Source organism: Rhinolophus ferrumequinum, chromosome 12 (assembly GCF_004115265.2).
Source record: "Rhinolophus ferrumequinum isolate MPI-CBG mRhiFer1 chromosome 12, mRhiFer1_v1.p, whole genome shotgun sequence".
NCBI classification, from domain to species: domain Eukaryota; kingdom Metazoa; phylum Chordata; class Mammalia; order Chiroptera; family Rhinolophidae; genus Rhinolophus; species Rhinolophus ferrumequinum.
In genome coordinates this window covers 51,758,988-51,777,710 of record NC_046295.1, presented here as the reverse complement: position 1 = coordinate 51,777,710, position 18,723 = coordinate 51,758,988, and the positions used below count along the sequence as shown (strand labels likewise).

General features: G+C 41.3%; 1 protein-coding gene across 3 annotated transcripts in view; it reads right to left on the bottom strand.

The window, feature by feature from the left end:
- The window catches only part of RUSC2 (RUN and SH3 domain containing 2), a 45,820-nt gene that overhangs the window by 20,538 nt on the left and 6,559 nt on the right, over nucleotides 1-18,723 (bottom strand). Inside the window, exons 1-2 of one of the 3 annotated variants that reach the window (XM_033122239.1) lie at nucleotides 9,030-9,177; nucleotides 7,822-8,029 (exon numbers count right to left, since the gene is read on the bottom strand). The exons of 1 other annotated variant lie outside the window; for it this stretch is intronic. The gene's annotated coding sequence lies outside the window, so the exon portion shown is untranslated. Of the gene's footprint in view, nucleotides 1-7,634; nucleotides 7,791-7,821; nucleotides 8,030-9,029; nucleotides 9,178-18,723 lie in introns of those variants that run through there. One more of the 3 variants, XM_033122240.1, reaches the window with a different exon arrangement.

Below are 18,723 nucleotides of genomic sequence, written 5' to 3'. Positions count from 1 at the left end.
CTGTACGTCCCTCTCCCCCAGCTGACAGAGACCTCCAAGGGGTTTGGATAAGCAGCTGTAGGTTAGGGCAAAGTCAATTTCCAGGACCAAGTGCTTGGAGTTCTACCTTATTATAGGAGCTCTGGGCCAGGAAATTTGTCCCTGAAATTTCAGTGCGGTTAAGCCATGCATTGCACTAGAGAGCCACTACTTAGGAAATGCTTCCAGTTGCCTATAGAAGGTGGCAGCTCTCATATTTCCGGGCTTGGCTTCCTTCAGTGCATCACAGACCACATCATCACCTACTTCCCACCCTCTACTGCCCAAGATCTATAGGGCTGCTGATGAAAGATCACATTACTTTGGGGCTAGAAACAAAATACAAATATTGTCGACTGCCTCTTAATTAGTCTTTTCACCTGCAATTTACCTTCTAGTACTGCCAGATTCATCTCCCTGAGACACCTTCTTTCTTCAGTATGTCACGCTCCTGTCCCTTTTTATGGTTTCTCATTACCCAGAGAATCAAGTTCAAGCTCCTCATTTTGGCTTTCAAGGTCCTCCATCTTGGCTGTCTACTCCCTCTCTACCTAACCTTACTTCCTATATGTAGTCCTTCAAATCTGTTTCATAAGCGTATTTCCACCCTGCTGCCTTTTCTCAGATCCTCCTGCCTGATATCCTTGGTTATATGCAGAATTATCCCAAACCTACAAGGCCCAGGTCAACTCTTGCATCAAGCCTTCACTGATCATCCCAGAGCCAGAAATGATCTGTCTTCTGAACCCATGGCTTCAGGTTGTTGATTTTACAGACAAGAAAAAATATCCCACAAAAACCAGGGGATCAATATAGGATTGCCAATTTCTTGTATTGCCAACTAGCATCATTAAAACACAACACAAAAACACTTTACATTAACTATCATCATCATTTCATAAAAGAAAGCATTCTGTCATTATTTTTCTCATTTCACTGTGTACTGATGCAAACTTCATCTGAAACTAACAACAGTCCATGAGAAGTTTTGATCAAGTAAATATTTCTTACTTGACATGGTTATTGTTCTTTTTCGCATACCTGCTTTAATGTCTCTTCTAGACTACAAAGTACAAGTTATATTCACCTTTGTATCCCTAATACCCAGTATATAAGACAGTGTAATTTTTATTTTGCATTTCCCATAAAACCTAGCACAGTGCTTGGCATATTGAAGGAGTTAGAGTCTTGTTGAATAAGAGTACTCTAAAAAGAGATATTCCTTGAGTATAAATGAGTGAATGGTGGACAGGTCTGACTCAAAAGGCTTAGAAGAGAAGACCCCTGCTGTTCATGTGGGGGAAAAAAAGGTCTATTAAAAGAACTCTTAGAAAAAAGAGGAATAACTCTTTATGACCTTTACAACACATTTTACACATGATACCAAAAGTACAAGCGACAAAAGAAAAAGTGAACTTCATAAAAATTTAAAATTTTGTGCTTCAAAGGACACAATCAAGATAGTGAAAAGACAACCCACAGAATGGGAGAAAATATTTGCAAATCATATATCTGATAAAGGATTTTTATCCAGAATACATAAAGTACTCTTACAACTCAACAATAAAAAAAACATATACATTAAAAAATGGGCAAAGGATTTAAATAGGCATTTCTCCAAGAAGACATACAAATGGTCAATAGCACATTAAAGAATCTCAACATCATTAATTATTAGGGAAGTGCAAATCAAAACTAAAATGAGATATCATTTTACCCTACTAGAATGGCTAAAATAAAAAAGACAGACAGTAACAAGTGTTGATGACAATGGAGAAATCAGAACCCTCGTACATTGCTGGGAAGATTGTCAAATGGTGCAATCACTTTCTCTTTTATCTTAGCCATCAACTTAGGGACCTCAGACAATTCCCCCTTTCTTTTGTTTTTTTTCAACACCAAAATTCTTAAAAGAATGGACTATGTTAATCCTACTTTCCTCCTAACCATTTCTTAAGCACCAGCAGTCTGTCTTGTAATATTTGAACTGTCAGAAGCAGTTATAATTTTTGAACTTATAATATTTAAATTGTTTGACACTTGGTCATCCTCGCCTATTGAAACACTTTTTCCCTTTGTCTTCTGTAACACCAGTCCTCCTAGTTCTACTTCGTAGATCATTCTTTCTTCATTGTTTAATAAAACAATACCTGGCTCATTATTTAAATGTAGATTTATAAGAAGGCTCAGATTTGAAGTTTTCAACCTATGAAGTATTTAGCCCTTCCCATTATGCTGTGGATTTCCAAATCTTACATTCTTTATGAACTTCCAGAATCAAATCACCAATAGTCTATTAGATACTTCTTATTATTACCTCAAATTTACACAGGTAAAGCCAAATTGATTTTTCAATTCCAAATCCGCTCTATTTGGACTAGTAGCACAAGCTTGAAAACGTACGTCATCTGGATTCTCTCTTCACATTTAGACAATCTACAAGTCATGCTGAGTTTTCCTTCTAATGTTTTAGGCACTGATCTAATAATTTATTGTGCTTTTATTATACGAGGTTGGACAATTAAGTTCGGTTGGACAATTAAGTTTGGGAACTTATTCCAACGATGTTGCTGACCTTTTCTGATATCAGAGGGATTATTCATTATGAATTTGTACCAACTGGAAAACAGTTCACCAAGTTTACAATTTGGAAGTGCTGAAAAGGCTGCGTGAAAAAGTTAGACGACCTGAACTTTTCATCAACAATTCATGGCTCTTGCATCATGACAATGAACCAGCTCACACAGCACTGTCTGTGAGAGAATTTTTAGCCAGTAAACAAATAACTGTATTGGAACACCCTCCCTACTCACCTGATCTGGCCCCCAATGGCTTCTTTATCTGAAGATAAAGGAAATATTGAAAAGAAGACATTTTGATAACATTCAGGACATCGAGGGTAATACGATGACAGCTCTGATGGCCATTCCAGAAAAAGAGTTCCAAAATTGCTTTGAAGGGTGGACTAGGCGCTGGCGTCGGTGCATAGCTTCCCAAGGGGAGAACTTCGAAGGTGACCGTAGTGATATTCAGCAATGAGGTGTGTAACACTTTTTCTAGGAACTTAATTGTCACATCTCGTATTCTAGCTATTGCTAAGCACTTACTTACATTATCTCATTTGATCCATAAAGCCATTCTCTAAACTAAGTATTATTATCTCTATTTTATGGATCAGAAATCTGAGGCTCAGAGATATTAAATAATCTTCCTAATGTAACTCAAGTCAGTAAACGTCTGATCTGGGACTCAGATACAGATCTGTCTGATCCCAAATCAGTGTTCTTAACCCTGGCGACGTTACCTTTCAAGTCCCCACCCCTGATTCCCATCATCCTAATTCAGACCTGCATTATTTCTCCTCTGAATTATTATATGGCCTTCAAACTAGTTTTCTTGCTTTCATTCTGGCTTTTTCCTCCCAGCTCTCCTATATACTGACACAAGATTAACCTGCCCAAAGCACTGCTCTCAATATGTCACCTGACTACTAAGAAGCCTCCAGTAGCCCCCAACTGCCTATAGGATAATCCGAATTCCTAAAACATATATTGTTTAAAAGCATTTCAGGGCTCAGAGTAAATAGGAAAAATCTCTGAGGCTACTCTCACTATCCCCAAAAGGGGAAAAAACAATGAGCTATGGCGTCAGCAAGGGGGAGAACCAGAGTTTCTAGGGGGCAATTCCCCAAGCATTTTAATTGTGGTCAGACTGACAAGCCTTGGCTACTAGAAAGGTGAGGGAGCCAAACCTGAGACTCCCACATTAAAATGAGACCTCAAAGTAAGCTCAAGTGATCCAGGGTTGGTGGTTCCCACACTTTTGGCAGAAGCAGATACAAATCTTCTCTGGAGGAAAATATCTCCAACTTAAGTCTATAGGATTCTCAAAATTAGAGAGCAAGCAAAAATTAGTTTATAGCAAAGATCATAAATACACGTGGAAGCAAGACACCATGAGCGAGTGACGGAGAAAACAACAATAACACCTTTAAACTTCAAGGATTTCAGGTATTAAGAATGCTGACATTCTTATACAAACACTTATATTGAATACAAATCAGCTATGTGTGACATGTTTCGAATAAAGAATAAAAATCTCAAAGATAAGCAAGTAGCAAGAGATTACTAGAGAGATCCAGGGGTGGTGAAAATAAAAACACACATGAATATAACCACTAGTCACTGAACATTCCTATGCCTGGACTAGGCTATTTAATGGGGCGTCACTAGGTGAAAACAAGGATGTGGAGGCCAAGGGGAGACACGTTACACTTCCTGCTACAGATCTAACAGTAGCCTACACAAAACAGTGTGTGTGACAGTGTTCTATAAACTATATACATTTTACAGAAATATAAAGCATTGTTATTACTCTTTAAAAATGCTAGCATCCATGGATGATTTTTGTCTGAATCAGTTATTTACTGTGATGGTTGAAAAATGATTTTCCCTCTATTATTCCTTCTATATTTATTAGTTGGCATTCTAATACAAGAAAGATTTCCTTTTCCTTCCACCCACCCACCCTCGTTTCCCTTCCTTCCTTCCTTCCTTCCTTCCTTCCTTCCTTCCTTCCTTCCTTCCTTCCTTCCTTCCTTCCTTCCTTCCTTCCTTCCTTCCTTCCTTCCTTCCTTCCTTCCTTCCTTCCTTCCTTCCTTCCTTCCTTCCTTCCTTCCTTCCTTCCTTCCTTCCTTCCTTCCTTCCTTCCTTCCTTCCTTCCTTCTCTCCCTCCCTCCTTCCCTTCCTTTATTTGGTATCACTACAGACTCTTGGATTCTTATTTTTAAAAAATTCAATGGGTCATAATCCATTGTTGGTATTATTGATTTTGATGTTCAGATTGTGCCAGATTTGGCACTATTTGTCTTTCTTTTCATTGTGAAGACCTTTACTGCTGTGCATACGCTTATCAAAATTATCTATTTTGGATAAATTTTTAGAAAAGTTGCAAAAACAATTCAGAGTTTCTGTATGTCCTTCAACCAGTTCCCCTAATGATACTGACTCACATAATCATAGTCATTTATCAAAACAAAGAAATTAACTTTGAGTACATTGCTACTAACTAAATTTGCAGACTATTTGGATTTTGCGAGTTTTCCAACTAATGTCCCTTTTCTATTATTTGGCTTTTAAAAAACTAAATATATACATAACTTTTATAAAATATAAGTTAATTAAAAACAAAATAAAGCCAAAACGGAAAAAGAAGATATGTATACTGGGGACTACTGATAAACAGTTTGGATAGTGTTGTAAGCGTAGCTCAGCAAAGAAAAAGATCTACATTTCTCACAATCAAGGCACTGGGTAGTTCTGAAAACCATCCAGGCAGGTAATTTTTAGCAAAAGCTAGAAGTACTAAAAAACACATAATACTGTGTGATCTTAGTAGGTCTCTGTCCCTAGTCTTTCCCAATAATCACCCTGCTTCCCTTTTACTTCAGGACACTCCTCTTTGGAAATCAACAGGAAGTACTTTTGCTTGTGTTGACTTAGTCAGATGTTCTCTACACCAGCAACAACCCATGTTAGGTAACTCCTTTTAGCCACGTTTTCACCTCAGACTGAGTGATTGATTCCAATACGAAAGGTCAAAAGTGCTCAAATCATAGCAAACGAAAATAAACTATGATGCACTATATTCTCCATTCTGATCTGGAAGCATCCCAAAGTCATTAATTAATGTCATCTCAGGAGTAAGTCAATCAACCAAGGCACAAACATCCATTGTACTCCTACTGTGTGTAAAGCACTGTGCTGGATATTCAGGGGTAAGAGTCCAACTCGAGGGGCTCATAATTTTATTAAAATCATTGCCAACATGCCTCTGGAGAGGGCTAGTGTAGCAAGAAAGATGTTTCGGGTTGTGAGATAAGAGTTAGTGCAGTGGTTTCAAACATTTTCAGCCCCAATTCATAAAACAGCGACTCTGGTTAAAGTAGGGGACGCCTAAAGCCCTATACACTCCAACTCCCTCTCTCCATTGTAGGGGCCCCCAAAGGCACCTCCAGGGGACACGAGGGCTTAGAGGAATAACTTCTGAAAATCTCTGGGCAAAGGCAAGATTGAGCACGGTCTGCCGGGGTTGGGGAAATGGGGGCTGAAACACGATTAACTGATAGAAATCATGTCTTCTCTCTTTATTTGTGGCTCTCAAATCAAATATGTTTGGAAAATGATGTTGATTAATCACACTAATAACAGACTTTTGAGTACAGAAATTAACTTTCTGATGAACTCAGGAAAACCAGTTTGTATAACTGCCTGCCAAGGTTCCATGGCTTTATAGGCCATGAGATTTGATGAAGACTGAATTTCCCACAAGTACTTCTTTCTGAAATATGTTGAGAGATGCTGAAAGAATTTGGAAATTTAAGAAATGGTGGTAACAGTGATTCCTGTGGGTGTCTGGGCTGAGTTGCATGGACAGAATAAATAGGCTGTTAGCCTGAGAGCACCTCGCTATGGCATCAGGGGTCTGGTTCCATAAATGGAGTAGCAGCCAATGTCCAGGAGCTCCTCTGTCTTTCCTCCCGGGTGTGTAGCTGCTCCGAGCTAGGAGGCCACTGTTCTGAACAGGTGTTTTGTTATTCTGGACTCCAAATGAGGACAGCCAGCATGTTGGGAGTGTGTCAGCAGAGACGGAGCCTGAAGGGTTGTCCCAGACACACCCAGCTGCTTCCTTATCAGGCCTCTCTAATATAGCATCTTCTTGCCAAGCACAGAGCTTCCTTTGCTTTTTGGCTTCTCAACAATGTTACAGAAAGGTTCAGTTAAAAGTTCACTCCTAAAAGTGAAATACAAACACTCTAGAAGAGGCCTGGCTCTACAGTAGAATGGGCGCTTTCCTAGGACCACCTGGTGTGGGTATAGCTCCTTTCCCCCAAGTCTATCTCCTCCCTTATGAACTGGAAATGTGCATGCACCTTTTATGTATTCAAAATCACTGACAGAGAATATCCAGAGGAGAAGGAACCCCCAAGAGGTTCCAAGCCTTTTACCTCTCAGGCTTAGCTGTGCCTGAAGCTCCAAGGCCCCATTTCAATGAGTGTTGACTGGAGCACTGGGAATTACACCCAGGAAAAGAATAAGCTAGAAGCCACTGACCCTCACTGAGTTGTGAAGAGTTGCTGTCCTTTATTCCACAAGAATCTCATAATAAGAAATTCAGCTTTGTCCCAGGGTCTCTCAGTGCTCAAAAGGGATTATACCTGGAAAAAATATCTTCTCTCCCACTGATCCAACCAGCAAGGCTATGCCTTTCTCCATTAGGTCAACCACTTGATTCCCTTCTTAGATCAACTCATAGCACCTGTGTGGAGGCAGAGGCTGAATCAGATGACATCGTAAGGTCCTTTTCAGCTCTAATTACAAATGAAACCAAATTAAAACCTGCAGCCCAAGGGAAGGTTCCCATACAGGGTGCTACTAAATGTGCTCTCTCTCACCTTCCTGCCTTTTAACATAAACACACACACGGCCTGTACTTAGCTTCTAACTGCTACAGTTATAAGTCTCTAGAGAGAATTTGCTGTAAATCCTATCTCTTTTGAGGATGTATGTTAGGCAGAGAGAGGAGGACTGTAGAGTTAGGAAAGATTTAGTTCCTACCTTGACAGAGTTCTTCAGGTGAGGGGACGGAGGACGCAGCAGTGAATGAGGCCCCCGGGATAGATAAAGCCTCCTGTGCTAGGTGTCGGTGAGCAGCAGGGGAGCAGGAAAATCAAGACCAGAGACAGTTGCCAGGGCTGGGTGCTGAAAGGCCCAGCGCAGGCTGCTGTTTGAGGATAGCTCTTACGTGTGTACTTGCAGGAGCAAGTTAGCTGGGACAAAAATGCTTCTCCTCAACTGTTGAGTGTGGTCAACCCCTTGCTTTTCCTTTGGCTGTTCCGTTTGGGTCCAAGGCTCCAGGAAGCAAGGCCAGAGTGTTCTCTGCTTCCCCTCCCCCCAGGCACTGGCCCGAGGCTGCAGGCTGGTCAGCAGCTATCCAATCAGTGTGTCAAGAGCTGTAAATAAAAGGCCACATGTGCGTATTGCAGTAGGCTATGAGAAGAATCTAGATTGAATTACACAAGCCAGTTGTGGAGACAGGGTGGGGGAGCAGGAGAAAGAAAAGAGAATCCTAGCTGCCCTCCAAGGAAATATTTTCATTCCAGCACACTCCTCCCTCAGCTAGAAGCCATCGAAGCCTTGCTCTGCGAGGTTCCAGTCTGGCCTTTGCCTCAGCAGAGGAGTCACAGTGCCTGAGACTCCTCCGAGTCAAAGCCTTTGCCGGGGTGACTTATCTTCCAGTAGATTTAGATGACAGTCTCCAGGTCCAGTGCACCGTGCCGGGCCAGAGCATGCAGACTCCCTCACTAGCAGATGTCAGCAAAACCGTTTCTGTCCATGTATTAGTGAGTTATTCAGTATTTGCTTTAGTTATAAGACTAAAGTGAGAGTAAATTGATACTTAAAATTGTTTAAAGCAGGTGGCTGGAGTCTGGCCTGGGTCCTGAGTATTCAGGAACCTAGGTTCTGCATGATTCAGAGCAGGGATTTTTGTGTGGACAGGTTTGTGTTCAAAGCTGAGACACTGCTTGCCAGCTGTGGACTTTGGGAAGTTACTCCACTAAACTTCAGCCTCCTCATTCGTAAAACTGTCCTATTTTCCCTCAAAGGTTTGTGGTAGAATTAAATCAGTTGTTGTACATAAAGTGCCTGACACCAAGTAAGTGCAGTTATGGCCACTATTATTATTATATCTTTGGCAGATGACCCATGGAGTCCTTTCCTCTCTCCCTTCCCAACTTCCCAGAAAACCTAAAGGCTCCAGGACCAAGGAATGGGTAGGTAAAACCTCTTTAAAAGAGCCAAAGGAAATGGCAAGAGTCATGCTCCTTTTTTCCCTTCCCAGTGCTAGGACTGAATCAGTCATGCCGTCTGATTATACTCGGGACTGGCAAGCTGGCCCGGGAAGCCTAAGGCTCTCCCAAACCGAAGATACCAATCCATCTCTAGTGTTACCTGTTGTGGGGCACGCTCCCAGACTGCTGGTGCTTCTCCTGGGGCCCCGGGTCAGATCCCTGAGATGTAGGAAAGAAACAGTCTGATCCCAAGCTGGCAGGATAGGTCTGTCCAGGCTGTTGTCTGCCCATCACAGCTGCCTGTGAGGCCTCTAGGTTAATAATAGCAACCCTGATGCCAATGGATTAAGACAGCACTGTAGGAGGTGTTTATTTTTACACTCTGGCGTCAGTATCAAGTTCTACTGGTTACTGCCCAAATCTAGGGCAGCTTCCTGCTATAGGAATGGCCTCAGGCTTCTTCAGGATGCTAAGTTGGATTCTGGAGGAAGCAAGCCTTGGTGAAACAGCTCACTATTAACAGGGACAGGCAAGGGGACAGGGAACAAACAGCTGTCACAGATCCAGCTGTCTGGTCCCAAGTCTCTGGGACCAGGTGGGCCTCGAGTGAGAGCTGTTGCTTATAGCATTCTCCCGAGTCAGACAGGCCCTCGACAAGAGATCTAACACATTGTTTTGGAAAGGGGCGAGCGTGCGTGCGTCCGTGCACACACGCTGCAGTGAAATGATCTGAATAAAATCAAGGAAAGACTGTCACTCAACCTACTAGAAACTCAACCTTGTCAGTCACAAGCCAGATAGTGCAGTGAGTGCTGACATTATAAGAAAAAGAAAAAAACCCACCTGGAAGGCTTTATAGAATGTTTAAAACAAAGGAAGGCTAGGCTGGTCTTTAATTGATTTGTATAGAGTTTTTAGCAGGTACTATATAAATCCCTTGAAAATTTACTTGGCCAGAGCTTCTTTCCTAGAATGACACAATAAGACAGACAGAAACACCAAGAAACCAGCCCTCGGCTGGTCAGGAGCCAGTGGCCAGAAAATTTTTCCTGAAAGCCTCTTTATCCCCAAAGCCTAGAGACTGGAGTCCCAGGGACCATACACTTTGACCACAGTCTCTGGAACTCTGTGGCTATCCCACTCATCTCCCTGACAGGCAGCTCTAACACAGATTTCACCTTGTCCCATCAGGCAGATACGGGTGTGAGGAGGCTGACAGCTGGACGGCTATGTAAATAGATGCAGACCGGCCTACGGAGGGGCCGTGAGCGCAGCAGACTGCTGTGGAATGACAAAAATGTACACACACCAGGTAGCAATGCTCAAGTGCAAAGACGCAGCCACGTGCACAGCAGCAAAGACTCCCTCGTCTTCCTGCCTGTGGCTGACTCATGACCACGGGCAGTGACACAACATATCCATTTCTTGAGGAGCCAGGGTGCTGGCAGAAAGGGAGGCCAGTGAACCACTCATTCAATACATTTTTCCTGTCATTCAAGGCTTATCCAGCCAGTCATCAGAACAACAATGCAGCCTCAGAAACAACCAGATTGGATCACTAGAGATACGGGGTTTGATCTCAGCTCCATCTGGAAGCTACCCATGCCTAGGGTAGTGGCAGGATGCCCAAGGATAGGAACACTGCTTTCATTCTTGGCTTTTTCTCCGACTTGCTAGGTCATCTGGGGGCAGGGTACCTGTCCTCTCAAAGCTCTAGGTTTACCATCAGAAAAGGGGCTAATTGTATCCACCTTCTGGTATTGTGGCAAGGACAAAAATCTGAACAATTAAAAGAATAGGTAGCAAGAAATATAAATGCTGTAAATTCTTTGGACCACAGAATTTCAGAAATGTAATGGTTATTCATGTATATATGAGTAGGTGGAGAGCCTGGCCTTCCGTGTCTTTCCTTCTCCTGGTTACAGTGGCCATGTTGGGCAGCGCAGCCGGTCTGGGCCTGGACGTGCAGTTCTCTTCTTTCAGGATGATAATCCCCACCTCTGGTTTGAGGAATGGTGGAAACAGTTAGGAATCTGCTTCCCTAGACACAAGGTATTAATTTCCATTAACGTGTAATAGAGAAAGTAGAAATATGCAGGCAAAAAGTAACCCCTCCACTCACTCACATGCTCCATCCACAAACCTAGTTCTCCCCTACGCCTGGGCCCAGGGCATGGATCTGGGGCTTGCCTCCCATTGATACGGCCTTCAGCAGCAGTACTTACAAACCGGCCTTAGCCTAAAGGCCTGAGAAAGCATCGCTGAGGAAAGGATGCATTCCACTGCTCCGTTAGAACAAAGGCGATACTGTATTCTAAACCCAACAAAAGCCTCCACTCTTTCTAGTCCAGCAATCCGTCAGTATGGAGTTAGTTTGCCAGGTCTCCGGAGCTCTTGGAGAGGAGAAATAGAAATCTATTCTTCATTGATGCTGACACCTCCTTTTCTGCAAGTGCCTACCCTGGCATTCAAAACAGATATTCTGACATCCTGCGGCCTCTGGAGAGATCCACCCTCCTTTCAGCAAACTCTATCTGGAAAGGGCCAGATAGTTAATATGTACTGGAACACGTAGTGAATAATTAGGCTTGGTGGGCCACAAAGTTCTGGCATATACACAGAAGGTGCCAAAAAAATGTATACACACTTTAAGAAAGGAAAAAACTGTATTAAAATTGTAATACTCAATATATACGATAACAAAAGATGAATATAGGTCATGTGTATACATTTTTATAACAAGTACATTTACATTTAAAAATGTAACAACTATTCTCAGTTTGTGGGCTGTATAAAATCACCCTGGCACGGGCCATAATTTGCTGACTGCCACTCTAGATCTTAAAGGCCTATCTATTCAACATTCAAACTCTGCTTGGCCTGCCTAGATATCCTTTCCCTCTTACCGCAGGGCTGATGCATATATTTCAGAAACAGCTCCCTTCCAAGGAGCCACTGTGGAATGTGAAGGAAGAATTCTGAGGTTATTTGTATTGGAGTTGACAGACAGGCTAATTCCCCTCGTATAAAGTGCTTCAAAAACATCTGTGGAATTTAGCTTATTACATTATCATTCTGGAGTGCAGACTGAACCATAAACAGCTTTTATCTTTCTATTTCTATTTAATAATACTACCCCATGTCTCTACCAGGCCCCCCCCTTTTTTTTTCCTGCTCCCAGATCCCAAACCTACACTTGAATTGGCTCAGGTCCCAAATCCTCCTGTCCTCCCTGGCCCTCCCACTTCTATATGTGATATGCCTGTGGATGGCAAGGAAACTATCAACAGTCAGATGGGTTTGGACACCGTAAACATGGATGAAAGGCGTCAGGGTAGGGGTGAGCTCATTTTGAGCCAAGACTTAAGCCTGACTGTGAATCTAGGATTTATCATAAATAGTTATAGGTTTTGTAAACAGGGATCAAACTGCTAGAGAAGCAACCTAAGAACATTGTGCACAGGATCAGGAACCACTGGAGCTATACCTCCCCACACACCACAGACTAGAAGGAAATAAATGACTTACAGCCAAAGATTCATACTTAAAATAATAGCTATTATTTTATTATTTACTATGCTACCCACTGGCTTGATGTTTGTCATAAATGTATTTCTAATCTTCACAATAACCATGCAAAATAGGTATTATTATCCCTACATTGCAGTTGAGGAAACTGAGGCTCTTGCAGAGATAACTTGATCCAATCACAGAGCTAGAAAATAGGGGAGCTGGGCTTGGAACTCTGATTCACTTCAAAGCCCTTGTTCTTTCCACTATAACATACTGCTAATATCCTTGGTGGAGAAGAACAATAAGCAAATGCCTTAATTTAGGTCCTCTTTAAATTTTGTTCTAAATAGTAGCAATCTGTTGGTCTGCTCTTTACTATAGTCTGAATATCAATGAATGGCAAAGGGCTTAAAATCATAAGCATGACAATTTTGCGTGGTAGTGATTCAGGTCAAATCAATACAGCTATATTCACATTTAAGCTGGGGCCTTATGTGAGCTAACATTTGTTGATTCTTTATGATAATAGATAGGATTTTAATATGTTACATTTTTGCCTAGTAGCCAAAGGAGTCTCTTTTCAACAGTGGTATATGTATATACCATGGTATATACCATTATAACATTGTATAATCAATGTTATCTTTTTTTTTTTTTTCAGTTTTTTTTTTTTTTTTATTGGGGAAGGGGAAGAGGACTTTACAGGACTTTATTGGGGGAACAGTGTGTACTTCCAGGCCTGTTTTTCCAAGTCAAGTTGTTGTCCTTTCAATCTTAGTTGTGGAGGGTGCCGTTCAGCTTCAAGTTGTTGTCCTTTCAGTCTTAGTTGTGTCGGGCGCAGCTCAGCTCCAGGTCTAGTTGCCGTTTTCTAGTTGCAGGGGGCACAGCCCACCATCCCTTGTGGGCGTTGAACCGGCAACCTTGTGGTTGAGAGGACGCACTCCAACCAACTGAGCCATCCGGGAGCTCAGTGGCAGCTCAGCTCAAGGTACCGTGTTCAATCTTAGTTGCAGGGGGCGGACCCCACCATCCCTTGCGGGACTCGAGGAATTGAACTGGCAACCTTGTGGTTGAGAGCCCACTGGCCCATGTGGGAATCGAACCGGCAGCCTTCGGAGTTAGGAGCATGGAGCTCCAACCGCCTGAGCCACCGGGCCGGCCCCTAATCAATGTTATCTTGTAAACAATTTGGCTGAATTGTAGTTTCCCCTTTGCCCAGGACCCAGATTATTAGTTGCCAAATATCCACTCTCTTTTTCTCTTTCAAATTAACAGAAGCCTGATATTCAGCTGCGCACAATGCGCCCAACTGAAACCCTACATTTCTATCTCCCTTGGAGGTAGGTTCAGCCATTTGACTAAGTTACGGTAGAAGTGTTTGTGAGACTTCTGGGTAATTTCTTTTAAGATGAACAGGCTGCATCCTTCTTCTTCCCTGCCTCCATCCTGAAGCTAGGAAGGTAGGTGTGACGGCTAGAGCTGCAGTAGTCATCTTGGATTGTTATTACGGATGGCTTTGGTATAGCAGAGCAAAAAAATGGAAGGCACTGGGTTTCAAATGACTGTGGAGCTGCCATACCAGCCCAGGACTGTCTACCTCTGGATTTTTCTTGTTAAGAAAGAAATAAATTTCCATCTTATTTAAGTCACCAGTTTTGGGTTTCTGTTACTCATATTTATTTCCACTTTATACATCCTACCCACATCCCAATAACCACCAAGTCTTATTAATTCTGTCCACACTTCTCTATCCCCAATGCTACTGTGTTTCCCTGAAAATAAGACCTAGCCGTCCATCAGCTCTAATGCGTCTTTTGGAGCAAAAATTAATGTAAGACCCGGTATTATATTATATTAATTATATATTATATTATATTAATTATATTATATTATATTATAGACCTGGTCTTATAGTAAAATAAGAACGGGTCTTATATTAATTTTTGCTCCAAAAGATGCATTAGAGCTGATGGTCCGGCTAGGTCTTATTTTCGGGGAAACACGGTATTACCCAAGACCAAGGTATACTTATAAATTGTCTGAACTCTTACATCAGCCTCTAGCCTGGTCTCCCTTCCCAGAGCCAGCCTTTCAAAAAGAAGTCCATTTATATCACCCTTTTGTTTAAAAACCCTTAAAACATTTTCCATAAAATCCACACTCCTTAAAAGTGTATTCTGCCCTTCACAACTTACCTCTGCAGTTGCCTCTTTTGCTGCTCTTACCTGGACCTACAGTTATACCATCTGTACTGATTGGAACATGGCCCCTGCATTTGTCTGACTAACTCCTAATAATCCTTCAGGTTTTAAACTGAAACATCACAAGTTCAATGACTTTTCCTAGACCACATTATGTGTCCTAGTTATATGCTCCCAAAGCACCTTGCCCTTCCCTGTATTGTGTCTTATAATCGTTTGTTTAGCTTCTAATGTTAGACAGCAAGCTCCATGGAGGCAGGAATCCTGTCTATCAGAATTTGCTATTAGCACAATGTCTGGAGCACATAGATTAATATTTTTGAATGAATGAAATTTTCAAGAAGGCAGCCAAGCAATATGTATCAAAATTTGAAATTAGTATACTCTGTAGTCTACTTCTAGGAAATATATTTAAAATAAATAACACGATAAAAGTACAAAAGATATATACATAAGGATGTTCACTGAAGTACCATTTATAAAAGCAAAAATTAAAAATAATATTCTAAATGCTTCTTCATTAGTGACTTGATTAAATAAATTGAGGTAATCCACATAATGAAATACTCTACAAAACATAAAAATAACATTGTGTTAGAAGAGTTACTGAGCTGAAACTATGTGCATAACAAAGAGTTTTTAAAGTACAATTCATGGTATGAATCCCATTTTTGTTTTTTAAAACTGTACACACATTTTCTTCTTTTTGTTTATCTGTATTTTCTGAGTTTTCTGGCAGTAAATGGGCTGATGGAATCTTCTGGGCCACCTGGGATCCTCACAGGCCCGAAAGCCTAGGCCGCGTGGACCATATTCATCACAGGAGACACGAGGGACCACCCACTTATAGCCCCAAGGAAGATAAATACCTGTCCTAGGGTAAAAAGTATGAATTAAGTGCCTAACCCCTTATTTCAGGTAAGAAGCAAAAGCTACAGGTATGTCTAGGGCAAATTATAACTTGCTGACCAAGTTATTTGTTATTTTGAAAGATTCAAGTTACAGTCAAAGTTCTAAAATGCCTTAAGTGAGCTTGAGGAAATTATGGAAATAAAAACAATTAAAATAAGAATATTCTTGAAATATTCTTATTTCTTTATTCTTGTGCCTGTCCCTTTCATGAACAATTTAGTAAAATAACTGGTCACACCTGAAGAGGGGAGATTTTCTTGTACTTTTGTTTATATCGAATTATCTAGCAAACATTTAAGTTAACAGGTGGACATAAATATAACAGTTAGTTATCTTTACAAGAATTAAGGATACAAGGATTACATACAGTACAAAGGACTATTAAGCAAGAAAGTGTATTATAACTATTTATATACATTTTCTCTTTCCTCCTTGGTTGCCTGTTAAGGCTAGAGACAGTCTTGCTCGTCTTTGACTTATTTAACCTCGCCCAGCGCCTGGCACATGGCTTAAAAAGTTCACTGAATTGAATTAAGGGAGGAACGGAATCTTCACCAAGCTAAATTGGAAAAATTTCTTTTTCTAGAACAGCATTTGACTCACTATAGCATTGGACTTATTTACATACACTTTATGCTCCTTGTTGGGGTGTGGGTGCTGAGAGGATAAAGGGGGTACAGGGGTCGGCTTCTGGAATGTGCAGGGCGAGTAGGCCTAGGTACAACTCCTCTCCCGCGTTCCCACTGTTACTGGGAGCCACAGCATGAGAACCAGAACAGCATGTTCCAGCCAGAATGACAGACGTCCCTCTCTCCCTCTTTCTCCATCTCCCCCCCCCCTTTACCTCACCTTCAACTCTGCCCTGTTAGCTGCTTCCAATGGGGCTGCTGAGCAGCCAGGAAAGAATGCAGGGTGTGTCTCCAAAAGTCCAGCACTCGCTGAGAAACATTTTTCCTAAAAAAGGGAAGTCTGTAACATTACATAAGACTCGGCTCTCCTCACTGGGAGCTTTTCCAACTCCAGCTGGAGAGATTCCTCAAGCTGTTTAGAGTTTCAGGAAAAGGGTTTGGAATTTCCTGATTGGCCAACCGATACTGGAGCATCTCTGGGTAGAGATGGGGAGGTTCCAGGAGAGAAAGCAGTGACTTTGTGCTCCCACTGCCCCTCACTTGTGGTCCCACTGAGCTCTCCTGGGGACAGGAAATAGCACAATCCATTTATTGTTAAAATCTCAGAACAAGGACAAGCCCTACTGCCAAAACCAAGCCCAAATGGCATCAAGCCTTTGGGGCCCCAGCCAAAGGAGGCAAGACCTGCGGAATCTAATAGCCCAACCCAGAAGCACACTACCCGGGGTCTGGAAGGGCTTGCTTCCCGGCTCAGGCAGACGCATGGAAGAATTTGTTCGTGGACCTGAGAACCTCCTATGCTAAACTCTTGCCTAAGGAGTAGATGAAGCAGTCAACAAACATTAACTGAGCACCTACGAAGTGTAGGCACTGCACTATGCGAGCAAAACAGACCTGGTGCGGCCTTCATGGAGCTTCCGGTTCACCTGGGGAGATGGAACAAATATTCAAGTAACTATGACTATACAAAGTAGGCCTCTGGAATGTGCTGCATTCACAGGAAAGACAGCTAATCCATAAAAGCCAACACTGTCCAGGGAGGCCATTAGCATATTTATTAATCAGAGACCAACTTACACTGAATTGGCAACCGGAATTATCTGTATTTGAACGGAAAACTCTGGCCCTTGAAGGAGTCACTAGAATCTGTCAATAACCTGCTCTCAGTTGAGCTCCATTTTTATTTCCATTCATTTTGTTGGAGTTCAGTCCCTATTTATATCACACACTTTTATTTGAGGCTTTGGAACTCACTTCAGCTAACAAATTATTGTCCATTACAACGAAGAAATAGAACCCCAGCTCTCTCCTTCTGAGCTTTTGCTTTTTGCTGTGGGGTCATCTAAACCTTAGCTATGTTGTCTTTAGGAATACTCTGCTCTCCTTTTCTCTTTACCTGGATACTAAGATAAACAAGTATAGACTTTGGATCCTAAGATAACTAACTCCTAGCCAGGAGTTTGCTGACCCTGTTTTTCTCTCTGCTCGGTTATCAATTCATTGTCCTTGACCACAGGACCTCACAGAAGAAACAAAAAACACAGCAGACATTTCAGAGTTCACTGTCTCATCTTCCTGGAGAAGATAAAAGACTATCTAATTAAACCAGAATTCCAGAGAACAGGGGTTTTCTTCTTCTTTTTTTAAATTATAAACATTAATTTTAAAAAAGCTTTAGGTATTTTGGTAAAACTTTTAAAATGTACACTTTTACTTCTATACATTTTTGTTTTATATACAGTATATAGGCTATAACTTAACTTTTTCTTGATAACTCACTATTAACACTGCTTAAGATACTAAGTTAAAATACAGTTTCGTTCTTAGTGTCTATTAAGTACTTGTATATGAAATCCTTAAACCCATAAGACTGTGTGTTAAGAGGAAATATGGTTCACTTTTGCCATTTCTATTCAACAGAGTACTGGAAGTTCTAGCCGGAGCAATTAGGCAAGAAAAAGAAATAAAGGCATCGACGTCTCTGTTTGCAGATGACATGATCTTATATGTAGAAAACTCTAAAGGTTCCCCCTAAAGCTGTTAGAACTAATAAATGAATCTGTCAAAGTTACAGGACTTTTCAACACATAAAACACACAGGACAAAATCAACACATAAAAATCAGTTGTGTTTCTATTCACTAGCAATAAACAATCTGAAAAGGAAATTAAGAAAATTCCATTTACAATAACTTTAAAAAGAATACAATACTTAGGAATAAATTCAACCACGGAAGTAAAAGACTTGTACACTGAAAAATACAAAATGTTGCTGGAAGAAATTAAAGAAGACACAAATAAATGGAAAGATATCTTGTGTTCATGGATTGTAAGACATAAGATTGTTAAAATGTCGGATGGATCTTGAGATTATAATGCTAAGCTAAATAAGTCAGACAGAAAAAGTAGAGAACCATATGATTTCACTGATATGTGGTATATAAACCGAAAACAACAAAAGAACAAGACAAACAACTGAAAGAACAAAAACTCATAGACATAGACAATAGTTTAGGGGTTACTAGAGGGTAAGGGAGAAAGGGGAGGCGGGGCTCTAGAAGAGGGTAAACGGGGTCTAATATATGGTGATGAAAAGAGAA